Source organism: Tamandua tetradactyla, chromosome 23, assembly GCF_023851605.1.
Source record: "Tamandua tetradactyla isolate mTamTet1 chromosome 23, mTamTet1.pri, whole genome shotgun sequence".
NCBI lineage: Eukaryota > Metazoa > Chordata > Mammalia > Pilosa > Myrmecophagidae > Tamandua > Tamandua tetradactyla.
This window is the reverse complement of record NC_135349.1, coordinates 20,883,171-20,900,248: the sequence shown is the minus strand read 5'-3', so window position 1 is coordinate 20,900,248 and position 17,078 is coordinate 20,883,171. Positions and strand designations below refer to the sequence as shown.

General features: G+C 35.7%; 1 long non-coding RNA gene and 1 pseudogene across 4 annotated transcripts in view; both read left to right on the top strand.

The window, feature by feature from the left end:
* Positions 1–2,369: 2,369 nt before the first annotated feature.
* Positions 2,370–17,078, top strand: part of LOC143666527 (uncharacterized) — a 91,927-nt gene continuing 77,218 nt past the window's right edge. For 2 of the 4 annotated variants that reach the window (XR_013167673.1, XR_013167672.1), the window contains exons 1-2: positions 2,370–2,606; positions 3,748–3,819. This is a non-coding gene — a long non-coding RNA (uncharacterized LOC143666527). Of the gene's footprint in view, positions 2,607–3,743; positions 3,820–4,483; positions 4,624–17,078 lie in introns of those variants that run through there. The other 2 variants (XR_013167675.1, XR_013167674.1) reach the window with 2 other exon arrangements.
* On the top strand, positions 9,456–10,369 carry LOC143667792 (olfactory receptor 9G19-like; annotated as a pseudogene).

The following is a 17,078-nucleotide window of genomic DNA, read 5'->3' as shown; positions in this document are numbered from 1 at the left end:
AAGTAACCTGAAGAAGTAGGCCTGAATTGAGATAGACACTGATGATTCTCAAATTTATTGGTTTGTGGAATATCTACCAAGGCCATGATTAAGGCATTCTGGAAATCCATGAATGTAAGTCCTAAATGGATGGGGTGCTGGCAAAATCATTTCATGTAGAGAAGGAAAAACCTATTTTGAAGTGAGGAAAAGTGTGATTGACCTGACCACATATGACTCTTTCATCTTATTAAGAAATAGTGTCATTTCAGTAGCTCATTTATGGCCTCTGCTGTTAAGAGCTTGGACACACTAAAACGGCAGCAGCCATTTTACCTTTAGTGGGAGGAGATTCAATAATTGCATCCAAATATACCCTCCATTCTTGCTACTATGACTAATTTTTAATGAGCCCATTATTTGAATATAGGAATCTTAGAAGAAAGGCTTACCAATATCCTCAGCATGGGTCATTTTGTCCACCTGATTATTTTCTTCTTTGTAATTCATACCTGATAGTGGGCTTTTAAAATAAGCATGAATAACATACCTGGCTCTTTCCCAGAGATACACCTTTTATCTCTTCCAGACCTGCTTGCCACTTATTTTCCAATCTTATTCTTTCCAATGCATGATCACCCAGTCAACACAATAGCCATTGAATCAGTAGAGAAATACTTGAGACCACCATACTTTCTATGCTAAAAGAAGACAATTTGATATAAGCTCTCATATGCATGTGCACAGTTTGGATCTAAAATTTTAGCTCCAGTACAACTGCCCATTTAAAAGAATGAGGAATTCTTAGGTGGTAGCTGGAACTATGTCTTAGGTAAGAGAATAAATACTACGTGCCTGAAACATTCTGTTGTATCTGAAAAACATGGGTGATACTGTCAGTGACAGGGGCAGGAACAAAAGAAAGGAACCAACCTAAAGAATTTCTTGCTGATAAGTTTGTGAGATTCTGAACACCAAAAAAAAAAAAGTAAAAAATACCTATTTTTATTTAAAATATATTGAAACAATGAAAGCTAAGAAAATAATGATCCTCAAAAAATGTATATGGTGTGTATGAGAAACAAGTGAAAAAAGAAGGGTAAATATAGTAGATTATTTCATTTTTAATGGGCTTTAAAACCAAGGTACTTAATTTAATATGGTTAAAAGCATACATAGTGTATATAAATATATAGAAATGCAAATATATATTCATGCACCCATACTTTATTGATATAAGCAACAAATGAAAATGTAAAGTATGGAATTTTCTACATAGTCTCAGCAGAATTAGAAACTCTACAAGCAACAGAAAGGAATAATCAGCATTGATGCATACACATAATAATTACCATCAAAGGTTATCATGCAAAATAACCAAGTTGAAACAGCATAGTTCCAATATTCTGAGTTAGATATCAGTTCGTACATGAAAAATTAATTATGCTGGCTCAATTAATTCTAATTAATGCTGTTAATTAGAATATAGTTATTATAGAATTAAATTTGTCTGGGATAATTCTCATGTATGAAGTAATAATAATAATAACAACATTAAGATATTTTTCTTCATCTGGCTAAGTGAGAATTGAAAGTACAATTTTTTTAGAGGAAGATAGATGGCAAAAAGACAAAAAAATATGTTTAAAATGACAGATGTTAAAGTCATATTGACACTTAAAGCTTAACCATGAAGAGGAGAAGCAATCCTTTGACACATTCTTCCTATTTTATTTACTTCAAGAGAAGAACTATTCCATTCTTCAAATATAAAGCAAAAATTTGAGAGTGTAGATCTTGTAACTTGGCTAGAATGAGGAAGAATTCTTACTTATTTTTCCCTTGAAAAGTTACTTTACTTCCAGGAAAGTGACTAAAATATAGGAAGATTACAAATATGTATGACAATAATAAGAAGAAATTACAATGCAGAAATAGACATAATGAGGAAATTAATTAGGCCTAAATATTTGATGTTTTTATTTAGGCTTTAGTGAACATTTGCAGTATGGACTGTCATCATTATATTGTGAATACTTTGATTTGAATAAATATATGAACTTATCTGTGTTTAATGGTTAATTAAAGGATAAATACCTAAGGAAATTTAATTAGTCAATAGAAAATATATGTAGGACTTAAGAGGACTAAGTTTAGGTTAAACATTTAATAAATGGAGCATTAAAAATACTATAATTAAATTGATCCCTTTCCATGTAATGATGCCTCCTAGACATTAATCAATCAATAACATAGATATCTTTGATTGGTTTGTCAGTTTATAATAGGGAGGGTCTTTAGAAGACCACAGAACCCTCTTAACATTCCATGAGTCATAATGTATAAGTTCCTGTCCTCACAATGGTCATTATGTCTGTAAACATAGAACATACATCCCCTTAGTGCAGATTTGATTACTTCATCTTGTCTGGTGAGATATTTGACTTCCACTGCACAGGCAGTGTGCACACTGATATTAGGAATAGCCCTAGAATCAAGCCCTCATATGGGGTTTCTGGATTAATTTGATCACATATTTAATTAGTTGTTTGGCACTAGGAATTTTAGTTCTCCACCTTCACCCAAATCAAAGAGGGATAATGACAAGTTTTTAATCTACCTTCGTGGTAAGCAGACATAAGATTTATATGAAAATATTTTGCTAATGTAACTAAACAAATAGAAGGTAAAATATGTTAGGTTTTACCATATTAGCTTTGTTTGGTAAAATTTTGTTTTTATAAATTAACCAAAATAAAAATTACATACTTTTAGCACTATAAAATTCAGTAGTTATACAAGGTGAATTCAAATAGCAAAGCTAATTGCAATAATAAATTCATCTCATTTAATTACATTAAGAAATGATAATTGTAAAAATAGATATAATTTCATGGACATATTCCTATTTATTCTAGTTTATGAATTCTTATCCATATTCCTGGACTGTGGCATAGGCCACTGTGTCCGGTACTTGAACAGCGATATTGTCCATAGACTTTGTCAAACCGAATTGTCAGCCCATGTGATGAGCCTGTTAGTCCGAAGGCCGGATGAAGCATGCCACCAGTTAAAGTGACTGCGTGTAACTTTTCAAATATGTGCCTTCAAGGGTGAGGGGGTCAGGTAGGGCAAGCTAAGATTCCCTCACATGCACCATCAATACCTAGATTATTTTCAACCACAACATTTAGCATAGAGTCACCAACTTTTCCTTTGATTGTTAATATGTGACCGCTGTGGTTTGCAGAGTGGACCGTTGTCTTATCTTCTGAGCTGCTGTGCGCTGGCATCTATGTACTCAGTGGTCGGCTCAGTCCCCGCCCTTCTGCCCCGCCCTGGGTCCGCAGGAGCCCAAAGGCTCCCATGCGAGCTCCAGTGAAGAGAAGCTACAAGCAGCAGAGGTGACACACAGGAGCCAGGCACCTCCAGTGGTGGCTGTGGCCATGTATTTTACACACACATATAAATATATATACACACTTACATAAACATATATGTACATACACATATATTCATAATTTTTTCAATGCTTAAGGCAAAAAAAAATTATCCATAGTAGAACTGGTTCCTTTAAGCAAGGGGAGAATAGGCACTGCTCTTCAGGAGGGATGTTTGTTATTAGACTCATCCTTGACTGCCCAATAACCTTATTGCATATTTTATGGTCCTCCCTCTTCCTTCCACGAATTCAATCAGCCTGCCATAGAGCCTCTGGTAACGTTTATTGGTTAATTGGTATTACAATTTTTCTATCTTTACAGTCAGGTTCTGGCTTGGGACTCAAATACATTTTTCCTAATGGACTGCGAGCAAGTAGAAATGTCTTCAAAGTTTCAGGTAAAGTATTCCAATTGCCCTTTGAACCTTACAATTGTATATTAATATTTCAATTCAAAAGATCCCTCATTTTTATAATCAGTATTATCACGGTAGTCATAGTGTACCATAATCAATAGATTTTTTACTGCCCTACTCTCTGCCTACATCCCATGAAATGATATCACTGATAATAAATTATCATGATCACTCCTCACGGCAAAGATTACCAGTTTCCCTTTTCCCCAGCTGGAAATTTATCTGAAAATTCTTAAATATGTGATCAAATTAATCCAGAAAGCCCATTTCAGAGTTTGATTCTAGGGCTATTCTTAATATCAATTACTGTAAAGTTCAGGGTCTCTCTTTTAACGCTGGCCATATAAATGGGTCAATTTAAGAAGAATTAGTAAAGGGACCATCTTTAGAAAGAAATACAGTATGTAAAAACTGCAGAGAATACAGTAGTCCTGTGCTACAGATGCTTCTATAGCTGGACCTGAAGTTGCAGGAGGAAAGAGCAGTTACCAGAATCCTGAGAGAAAGAGGTTTTGTGCTGGCAGCACAGGACAAATACTGCAACTTTGCTCAAGGGAGGAGTGTGGTCCTCACTGACCTCACAGGGAAAGAACCTGACTCCATCTTTTCTTTCCTTTCAATTCAATTCCTCCCTACATTGCCCAAGAGTAATCAATACAGTCCCAAGAAGTTGATCTCCTGGATCAGAAAGCAGGATGGAAAAATGGAAGACATCAGCACATTAAAGAAATATTAGTGTCTGTATGTTTATTAATATTAAGATGTATATATATATATGTGAATAAATGTGTGTGATATCCATGTGCATTCATTTTATTTTCATTTGGATTCATTAAAACAGTATATAATGTGAAGGGCAGTTATGACTGAATGCATCTATAAGTGGGGAATTGCAGTCTCTAAACAAAACCTTTTGAGTCTCATTAAATAAGATTGATCTGACTTTCTCAATGAGTAGGTTCATTTAATTGCCTTGTTAGCTATTTCCCCAAGCCATAAATCTATGAGGTATTCCATGAATCTAATACACTTGGGACCCATTAATTGTTATAAATGATCTGGAACTAGCTGATTTGACTATGATAATGTCAGAATGATGATTTTACTGTGAATTCTAGATAAGTTTATGTGATTCGGGTACTACCGCTGGCATACAAATTTTATTTTATTCCCATAATGATTCTACAGCCATTTGGTATGGTTATATGAGAGGAGGTACTGAAACCTCATTTATTCTATTGCGGTCTCCAAAACTACTGAGAGTAAAAAGAGTATCATAATTCTCTATTCTAAGCAGTTAGGAAATGCACCTTGCATTAAAGAAAGCTGAAAAACTGCATAATTGACAAAAATCATAAGACTAGCCATTGAGAAAAATTTGCCAAAGGAGTAAGCTTTTTTTTTTTTTTAAAGGAAAGACAGAGAGAAGGAAGGAAGGATAGAAGGAAGGAAGGAAGAAAGGGAAACATTTTTAAACATTTTCTTGTTTTATTGTATTCTGTTTCTCCGTTTTTGTTACATGGGCTGGGGCCGGGAATCGAACCGAGGTCCTCCGGCATAGCAGGCAAGCACTTTTGCCCGCTGAGCCACCGCGGCCCGCCCTAAAGGAGTAAGCTTTTATGAATATCTTAAAACCCAAGAGGATGGAGATTATAGAAAGAGAAATTTCAATATTCATGCCCAAAATAAATAATGAAAAAGTTTATGTTTCTTTCAGCTTGCTTTTTTCTTTAAAAAAACCAGGAAGGTATACAGTACATTTAAAGTTAAAGTAAGGCAAAAGCTCACCATGACTTTCAGGTTGTGAAAGGCTCTGGGTCCTCCCCAGTAAAGCACTCCTCACTTAAAGCAAAATTTTAACTTGTGACCTGGGGTTTATGTTTGAGCCCCAAGGAAAATTGAAAACCAGTGAACTATTTCATTGCGAGCTGTGGATTTGAGCATTTTCTGGTGAGATAAATAATAGAATTAAGTTTCCAAATTTATATGTGACCTTATAAAAGTCCAAAAATATATTTAAAGTAATGGGGTATAAGTCTGAGTAATAAAGTAATCAAGAGGAGATAGGGTGGGGCTCCATGCCAGATAATTTGGAGTCATCAAGAGAGCTCTGCACCCTGAGGGGTTAGGCTTGACTACCTCAGAATACCAGAGGGAAGAAAGGGGCAATAGCTGCCATGAATTTTACAGTCTGCACTCATTTGCACAATAATATCAACTCCAATGCTTTACAATTATGTAACATTAACACCCAATGTAAAATAAAATACCCAATGTGTAATATCTGTCATTATATGTCAGACAATCTATTAAGGCCTTTAAATAAACTATCTCTTTTAAATCCTACCCCAATTTTATAAGGGATATTATGGATATAGAAGCACCTAAGTTACGTAGGAGTAATATGATTCTCTGGAAGATCAAATAAATTATCAGTGGTGACCAAAGTAGGAAAGATTTTAATCTGAATTGAGCCCAAGTCTACTGTATTCCACATCTCATGCTGACAAGCCCATATGGCCTACCAAATCGCATGCTTTTCTGCCAAAACCTTTTTATGTAATAATTCTTTTCATCTTCCCATCCCTGTAAAGTAGAGCTGCTGTCATTCTAATATTGGCAAATATTGCAGAAAGGAGATTCCTTGGACTGAATATAATCTACAAATTTACTGTTAGGTTTGATGTTCATGTAACTCAAACTTCAGGAATTTTTCAACAGTACTTATTATATCAGAATTAGGGAGCCACTGATATCTGGAATATTTTCCATGGGCCAAGCCCCCTGCTAATTATTTTAAAACACCATCATCCTTAATATTTACAACCATCCCATCTAGTAATTACCGTTATATTCCTTGTTTTTCATGGAAGCAACTGGGGATAACAAGATTAGATCATTTCTATAAGATCTCATGGCAGATAAGCAGTGAGCAGACCTTGAATCTATGTCATCTGCCTCACACATGCTGTCTGCACTTACAGTGAACTGTCCATGGTGTTTACAACTCTTTCACAAAGGTAACCCCATTTAGTTCTCAAAGATTCCATGTTTCCAAAGATTCTGCCTATGTATAAAATACTTCTCATTCGTACTAAGTGATTCATCTAAAATAAACATCCCAAATAATCTCATAATAAATCTACTAATGAATATGATATAGGCAGTAAACTGATATGTATTTCCCATCAAAATCATGTGGGGAAAAGCATATTATAATGAAAGTGAAAGAAAACAGGTTAAATATAGAAGGATGTATAACATATTACATAGTGAGAAGCAGTGGGAAAAATAAAAAAAAATAGGAAAAGGGCAAAAGAAATGTCAGAGAAGTGGCTGGCATTGTGGTAGATTGGAAAGACCCCCCAAAAAGGCAAAATTATGCATACTTGAAATCTGATAACATACAGCAGCTAGTCATGAGCATGCCTCTAGGACAATCTTTATAGAAATATGGAGAACTGCAAACTCCATCAACCCGCTCTTCCTATTCGAGGAAGAGAAAGAATGGGAGCATTGCCAGAGTGTAGCAAGCAGAGAAGGAGAGAATAGTGGGGTTAAAGAGTTGAAGTTCAGGGTTTATAGAGCTTGGACACTCTTGTGCTAATTTTGGTTTACTCTAGGTTGAGAAGTCACTGGAGGTTTCAGGGTGGTGGAAGAACAGGATATAAATGGCATTTTAACAGGACTGCTCTGGCTTCCTGTTGAAAATTGACTTGAGTGGGCTAATGACAGAAAGGAGATCTGTTAATTAATTTTAAGTTCCTGTAAAAATTAAAGTGGAAATGATAGTGGCTTAGTCTAGGATAGAAACCCTGGAGCTGGGAAAAAATGGTCAGGTTCTGATATATTTTAAAGGTAGAACCAAGAGTATTGCCAATTAATCAAACACGGTATAAAATATAGAAAGGCTTGATATTAAATACTATTAAATTATGTTCTCTAAACTGTATAAATGCCATTTACTGTGTAGGAAAGCTGGAGAAACAGGTCTGGAAAGGTTTGTCAGGAACTCAGTTTTGAATGAGATATCCAGTAGACAGCCAATAAAAAATGTTAAATGGGCATATGGATGCATGGGTCTGGAGTTCAAGGGAGAGAAGTGGTTAGCAGATGCACAAATCAGACTCATTCACAAATACAGAACATTTAAAACCACCAGACCTAATAGGATCACCAAGGAGTGAACATAGAAGGGATGGAAAAGAGAGCCAAAGGTTGATTTGAGGACACCTCATATTTCAAAGATGGGGTCATTGATGCTGAGAACAAGTAGCAAGTGAAGTAGAAGGAAAACCAAGCAAGCATGATGACCTACAAAAGAAGTGTAGACAGTGTTTCCAGCAAGAGGGAGTGATAAGGTGTCAAATGCTGCAGATAGATCAAATTAGATGAGAACTGAAATTTGATTATTGCATTTATCTACCTGGAGATCATCGAACCTTGACAAAGCTATCTTTAGGGGGTTGTAGGAACAAATACTTAATTAGAACAATCTTCCATTGCTCTATATTTTGCTAAAAAAGAAGTCACCTTAATACTAGAATCAGAGTCTGGTATAAGCAGAGCATATTTCTAGGTCCCAATAGATTGAGCCTCCAGAGGATGATCGTATTCACAGATATTTATGCTTATTTAATTACAAAATGACTGGTGGGCAGTTAGTGGGACTGGAATTGTCCTTTAAGTAGATAGCAAGTATGTAGTTTCCACAGATATTGTTGTGTAGACAGTATACTAGAATGTTATAGTTTTGTTTAAAGAGAATCCTGAAAAGCATGGGCAGTTTTCCTTGTACATTGAATACTGAGTCACATAATCATATTGCAATGTGTACATTTTGCTTAATTTTTATTAAATAAATCCTTAAAAATAAAACATAAAAATCATAAAGAAAATAATTGATAATGTTCTAGTACTAAACACAAAATTTACTTAAATGAAAAATTGGTTCTTTAAATAATTTTTGTCTTATGTTTATTGTTGAATATATATAAAATAAATTTTATCCCACATGCTTTATAATCACATCATTGTATCTCATCCTTTCTTCTATCTATATATTTAAAAAATTTTTATCATGTACTGTTTTTAACCTATGTTTGTCCTTATAATATCTTGCTGTATTTTCTATAACTATAGATAGTATTCTGAAATATGATTCCATGATGACTGTGTACTATACCAAGCTATGGATGCACAACAAGAAAAACATGGTTCTTTACAAAACATATTAAAATTGGCATGTAGTCAGTCTTTCAGAGGAAAAAACTCACACTTCAAGTTAGATTTTATACATTTAGTCAAAAAGCAAGTCAACATGAGGAACAAAACCACAACACATTAGAAATTGTAATCCTCGTTCATTGAGTTGAACAGTCACTTCTAGAAGAAAAAACAATCAATGACTGTACATTTGAATATACAACTGTCAAATCTGATCAATTATTGAAAATTAAAAAATCTAAAATATATATATGTATTGATTGGCTCATTCTAAACTTTTAGAAGTGCCAGTGGTGTGATGCCATTTACTTAGCATATTTTCAGTTTATTCAGCACAATGATTCATTATGAACACTCAATTCCCCCCCTCTTAGGTTAGATTCCTTGTAGTCATGGAGAGGGGCAATCACACCGTGACTCAGTTCATCCTGGTGGGCTTCACAACAGATCCCGTGATGCAGTTGGTTCTGTTTGGGGTATTCCTTAGAGTTTACTCTGTGACCATGGTGGGAAATGCCACTCTCATTGTGTTGATCTGCAATGACTCCCAGTTCCACACACCCATGTATTTTTTCATTGGAAATCTGGCTTTTCTGGATCTCTGGTATTCCTCTGTGTACACCCCAAAGATTGTAGCGACCTGCATCTCTGAAGACAAGAGTATCTCCTTTGTTGGCTGTGTAGCACAGTTCCTTTTCTCCACAGGGCTGGCCTATAGTGAGTGTTTCCTATTGGCTGCCATGGCTTATGACCTTTATGTGGCCATCTCAAAGCCACTACTTTATTCTCAGGCAATGTCCATAAACTTCTGTGCATTTTTGGTGGCTGCCTCATATCTTGGTGGCTTTACTAGCTCAACCTTAATTACCAAAACAACTTGCTCTTTGAAATTCTGTGGGGACAACATCATTGATGACTTTTTCTGTGATTTGCCTCTCCTGGTGAAGCTCACTTGTGGGGAGAAGGATGGCTACCAGGCTGCCCTGTTCTTCATCCAGTCCTCCAATGTCTTCACTCTGTTCATCCTGGCCACCTACCTCTTCATCATCATCATCATCTCGAGGATCTACTCCACCTAGGACTGCCTCAAAGCCTTCTCCACTTGCTCCTCCCACCTGACCTCAGTCATCTTATACTATGACTCTATTCTCTCTCTATATATGTTCGCCCCCAATCTAGCTATTCCCTGGATAGGGACAAAATAATTTCTATATTTTACACTGTGGTGTTCCCCATATTGAACCCCACGATCTATAGTCTGAGGAATAAGGATGTGAAAGAGGCTTTGTATAAGCTTTTCAATTAAGTCCAGATTCTCTACCTTTAAGAAAAATGTTCTAAACATGATCATGATCATGAACACACAACTTTGTGATGATATTCTGAGCCATTAATTATATACTTTAGGTGGACTGTATGGTGCATAAAGATATCTCAATAAAAATAGTAAAAAACAGTCCGGAGAAGATGGCGGCTTAGTAAGACGTGCGGGTCTTAGTTCCTCCTCCAAAAAAGCAACTAAAGAAACAGAAACAACACGAAACAGCTCCCAGAGTCACGGCAGAGACCAAAAAGACAGTGTACCCCATTCTGGAACAGCTGAACGGGCAGGGAGAATCTGCTGCGGTGAGATACCCGAGGGGCGCGCGTTTTCCCAGCCAGGGCAGCTGGCGACTGGGGTCCCCTCCACGCACGTGGCTCCCCGGTCTGACTGGGAACGTTGGATAGCGGGGCCCTCCCGTCACGCTTGGCGTTTCGGGCCAGCTGGGCAATTAGGACCAGCACTGTCCCAAGCCGCGGCAGCCAGCGACCCCCGCCTCCACGCGCGGTTTCCAGGGCCGACTTGCCGTGCAGACAGACGAGCGCCACGAGCGCCACCTACTGGGCAGGAAAAGAAAAACAGAGCCCAGAGATTTCACAGAAAAAGCTTTCAACCAGCTGGGTCCCACACCCAGGGAAATCTGATCAAATGTCCAGACACCAGCAGAAAATAATGGATGACGCTCGGAAAATTGAAGATATGGCCCAGTGAAAGGAACAAACCAATAGTTCAAATGAGATACAGGAGCTGAGACAACTAATGCTGAATATACGAACAGAAATGGAAAAACTCTTCAAAAACCAAATCAATAAATTGAGGGAGGACATGAAGAAGACATGGGCTGAACAAAAAGAAGGAATAGAAAATCTGAAAAAACAAATCACAGAACTTATGGGAGTGAAGGACAAAGAAGAAAAAATGGAAAAAACAATGGATACCTACAATGGTAGATCTAAAGAGACAGAAGCTACAATTAGTGAACTGGAGGATGGAACATCTGAATTCCAAAAAGAAACAGAAACTATAGGGAAAAGAATGGAAAAACTTGAGCAGGGGATCAGGGAACTGAATGACAATATGAAGCACACAAATATACATGTTGTGGGTGTCCCAGAAGGAGAAGAGAAGGGAAAAGGAGGAGAAAAACTAATGGAAGAAATTATCACTGAAAATTTCCCAACTCTTATGAAAGACCTAAATTTGCAGATCCAAGAAGTGCAGCGCACCCCAAAGAGAATAGACCCAAATAGGCGTTCTCCAAGACACTTACTAGTTAGAATGTCAGAGGTCAAAGAGAAAGAGAGGATCTTGAAAGCAGCAAGAGAAAAACAATCTATCACATACCAGGGACACCCAATAAGGCTATGTGTAGATTTCTCAGCAGAAACCATGGAAGCTAGAAGACAGTGGGATGATATATTTAAATTACTAAAAGAGAAAAACTGCCAACCAAGACTCCTATATCCAGCAAAATTGTCCTTCAAAAATGAAGGAGAAATTAAAACATTTATAGACAAAAAGTCACTGAGAGAATTTGTGACCAAGAGACCAGCTCTGCAAGAAATACTAAAGGGAGCACTAGAGTCAGATACGAAAAGACAGAAGAGAGAGGTATGGAGTAAAGTGTAGAAAGAAGGAAAATCCGATATGATATATATAATACAAAAGGCAAAATGGTAGAGGAAAATATTATCCAAACAGTAATAATACTAAAAGTTAATGGACTGAATTTCCCAATCAAAAGACATAGAATGGCAGAATGGATTACGACCCAGCAATACCACTGCTAGGTATCTACTCAAAGAACTTAAGGGCAAAGACACAGACGGACATTTGCACACCAGTGTTTATAACAGCATTATCTACAATTGCAAAGAGATGGAAACAGTCAAAATGTTCAACAGACGAGTGGCTAAACAAACTGTGGCGTATACCTACGATGGAATATTATGCAGCTTTAAGACAGACTAAACTTATGAAGCATGTAGTAACATGGATGGACCTAGAGAACATTATGCTGAGTGAGTCTAGCCAAAAACTAAAGGACAAATACTGTATAGTCCCACTGAATATAGTCCCCGACATTCGAGAATCAGCTTGGAATATATCATTGGTAACAGAGACCAGCAGGAGTTAGAAACAGGGTAAGATAATGGGTAATTGGAGCTGAAGGGATACAGACTGTGCAACAGGACTAGATACAAAAACTCAAAAATGGACAGCACAATAATACCTAAGTGTAATGTAACTAGGTTGGAACACTGAATGAAGCTGCACCTGAAATATGGTTTTTTGTTTGTTTGTTTGTGTGTTTGTATCTTTTGTTTTTGTTTTTTCTTTTTCCTTTATATATATATATATTAGTAGTATTATTATTTTAATTCTCTTCTCTATATTAACATTCTATATCTTTTTCTGCTGTTTTGCTAGTTCTTTTCCTAAATCGATGCAAATGTACTAAGAAATGATGATCATACATCTATGTGATGATACTAAGAATTACTGAGTGCATTTGTAGAATGGAATGATTTCTAAATGTTGTGTTAATTTCTTTTCTTTTTTTTGATTAATAAAAAAATTATAAAAAAAAAATAGTAAAAAACAAAAAGAAGATGCAAGCAAACATCCTGTGGTCAGGAGTTTTGTATCTCAGGAACAGCTTCCATAGAGATCCATCATGATCAAAGACTGTTACAGAGTTGCAGAACTCCCCACCATAACACTGATAATTCACAAAACCTAACATAAGAAATTAAGGGCAACCTATGATACAGAAGTCTAATATACAATATAAAACTTTGGATAGAATTTCATATTACTTTCTATTAAAAACAAAACTAAAACCTAAAAGAACTCTCCTTTTAAAGAAAAGTCATATTTGATTTTTGTTACACTGATACAAATTGTAAATAGCTATGTAGTAAGTAAATTCATAAAAATAAGAGTAAATGTGCTGAATTAATTTCTAATATTTTCCTATTATTGAAAACTGAATGACAATCACTTTCTCTTCTCTTCACAAAAGTGTGAAACATTTTTATGTTTGCTCTTTCCCCTAGTACAGTAGCACTCAAGGATCACTTGGTGCAAAATAGTCTCAGAAGACATCATCTTATCAATGCCTTTATCTCCTATGTTTGGTCTTTCTCTTAAGGAAATATTACCAAGATGCTGTAGGTTTGATTTTTGTGAAATATTCTAGGGGCTTAAAGTTTATTTTGTTTTGCCATCCAAATTGTGCTGTTCTGAATACCAAAACGCAATTATTATAAGAATTCAGGTGGTAACTATGGAAAAATGAAACAAAGTAAGATATGAAGTTCTATGTGTATAAAGTATCAAAAAGAATAATGTTCATAGAAAGAATACAAACAGGTAATTATAAAAATGAGGGAGATATGAGGGTTCCATGTAAATTTGATTGATTTTTAAAAAGTAAAGCTATGTTAATATAAATTATGATAAATTATAAATATATATTGGTGTCTATGAGTGTAAGCAATAAAAAAATGCAAGGAACTATTATTTAACCATGTAGTCCCAAATTTAAAAGCAGTAGTGACACTTGGAACCATTAGTGACCAGTTAGCACCGATATCCATGCATATTAACTTGGACAGTTAAGTCACAGGGATGCATTTCATGTCAGTTTTCACACACAGTAACCCAAAAGAAACACAACAGAAACAGTGGAATTCTAAACTTCTTGATTTAGACAAATTTTCTGAAAAGGAAAGCTATTTTAGCTGACTCAGGCCATTTCTAAAATGCAACACTCAATAATTCCTATTACTGATATTACAGTTCTGATGAAACACACACTTTTTAAAGTGCAAATAGATAAAATCTGTATGTTTCAATGACAGAAAATCAGTTATTTAATATCAGCCAAATGAAACTGGAAAATACTAAATCAGAGACAAATACTGGTTACAAAACTGAAACTGATGTGAAAAAGTTTTGATTAAGATGTGTAAATATTGTAAGTCTTGAAATTTAACTGCAAAAAAGAACCTAAAACTGATGGCCAATTCCATTTTAATCCTCTTAGGAGAGGCATCCAAGTTCCATTATCCAAACAAAAGTCAATATATACCCAAATCTAATAGTATAAATGTACACCCATATCTAAGCGTATATGCAAGTGTTTATTACTATTATTTTGTATCTCAGAAAGACTATATAAACTATATAATCATGTCTGGATAATATCAGTAAAACTCTAATAAGATAAATCAAGGCTTATAATAACCTTAGGAATAATAACAATAAATGTATATTAATTAAAATAAGGCATTGTGGGTTTAGAATATGTATAAGTTTAACAATAAGTTTTTTTCACTGTGTTTAAATACATCATCTATAGATTAAGTTTTAAACATTAAAAATGTTCTGCCATATTAATTTGAAATTATATAAATACATAATTATGATATTAAATGTTATATATTATAATTATTATATAACACATTGCTATACATAAATTCATAAATAAATTTAATTTCTCTAACTATATAGAAAAATTAACATCTGAAGAGGAATTGGTTCATAAGATATGCTTTTGAGGTGTGTTTAATGCATTAAATGTTATGTAAAGTAAAACTGTTCATGGGTGTTCATGTGAAAAATCTCTTGAAATTAAATGTTCCATAAAGAAAATGTAAAATTCTTGATGGTTTTTCACACAGTAGATCATGAGAAGGAGCATTTCTGGATTACAGCCTTTTTGTAATTTCTAATGGTTCTTGCATTTACAGTCAGCTTTGTGTCTAAACAAGAGGCAGAAGAAAGTGAAGTAACAAATATTTGTATGACTGAGACATGCAAAATTATAACATTAAATAATTATATAATTACATACACAATGGCATCATTAAATGCTTGCCTATAAAAATCATTGTCTGTAGACTTTCTTCATGGTTCTGGTCTATTAATTCTTTCCCAGTATCTCATATGACTGGGAATGTTACCTGGTTAAGTTTCCCAAATTTTCCTTCTTGTGAGACTCAAGTGTTTGATCATCTTGTTTTTATTGTGTGGTAGTATGTTTCCTTTTAAATGGTATTCTAAGACACTACTAAGAGATATACCTCTAAATACCTGGATTTTCAAACAGTTTTCCTTGTAGCGAATTCTTATTTCCCACTGGTGACTGGGATCAATCACACTGCTCAGTAGAGTGATCCCTGTTGTTCAAGGCCAGTAGAGTTGTAGATGGCCAGGGACAGTTCAGATTCCAATTGATGAGAATACTGATGCTGTTCCTTTGGGGAAGCATTCTTCCCTTGGGAACATGATTTCCTAATCCAGTGAGTCTAAGGTAATAGTGACAGACAATGAGATTCTAGTAGCACTTCCAGGTACTCTTAAAGAAACAGTGCAAATCATGGTCCTCTGAAGAGGAGACGCAAAGATGTAATTAAATGTACAAAGATTTTATTAGGGAAAAACCTGTGTCATTGCCTGGCAAAGAGAAGAGGGAATCAGAAAAGTCTAGGTGTGAAAGCAGAACAAGATGCATTCTGGCACATTATCGGTTTTGAAAGGAGAGAAGGAAATATGAATATTTCACAGCTTAGTTTGTTATTTCTTGGCTCCCACAACATGGTGTCAGAAATGGTTATCTGAAAAGCCACAACCTGATTCCAGAGCCACTTTTGGATCTGAGCACAGGTACTAGCAATAGCTCATTGTGCTCTGTCAATTTCTTGATGGTCCAGGTTCTTGTCATGAGTCCTCTTGGCTGTAAACACCCCTTTTTCTGTTGAGAATCTGGCCTTTCTTTTGGTGTCTTTTGGTAATGGGTGTTTGAACTTTAAGTTCTTTTGATTTGAGTTGGTGGCAGCAGCCCTTTGGTGTTTGCCTTTTTTGGTATACGAGTGGGTTAACTTATCTGATTATTTCTATTTTTGGAGGGGGTGAAAGGTGAGGCAAGATCAAGGCCACAGAGGGAAGGCTGGGAAACTTTCTCTAATTGCAATAAATAGGTTTGGTGAAGGACCAGGGGCAAAGGAATAAGCTTAATTGAAGCTGAGTTACGATCAGAAGAGGAGAATGGAGGGCAAGTGGAATAGTGGAATTGAGCGTGTTTATGTGAGTGATTACATGATAGACTGTGAATATCTCAGCTGAGCAGTGAATGAAATGTGGGCCTTGAGGATTCCACTTGAACAATCAGATAATAACAGTTATCCCATGTGCTGGTTTGAAAGGAAGTATAACCCCTAGAAAAGCCATGTTTTAATCAAAATCACATTTCATAAAGTTAGAATAATCCCTATTCAATACAGTATGTTTGAAACTGTAATCAGATCATTTCCCTGGATGATGTGATTTAGTTGAGAGTGGTTGTTAAGCTAGATTAGGTGATGACATGTCTCTACCCATTTGGGTGGGTCTTGATTGGTTTTTTGGAATCCTTTTAAAGAGGAGCCATTTTGGAGAACGGGAGATTCAGAGAGAGCAGAGCAGAATGACATAGCCATGAGAAGCAAAGTCCACCAGCCAGAAAAGACCAGGAAAGAACACAGTAGCCTTGGATCATGCCCATCAGACATAAGAAGTTTCCACAAATCCTTCCTCGATAACTCCATGTCCAGTCCTGACTTTCTCTGAAATGGCTGACTGGTTCCACATTTGGTTAAATCCTCATGTGATATTTATCTGGGTGCAGTCCCAATGCTTGGAGAGGGTG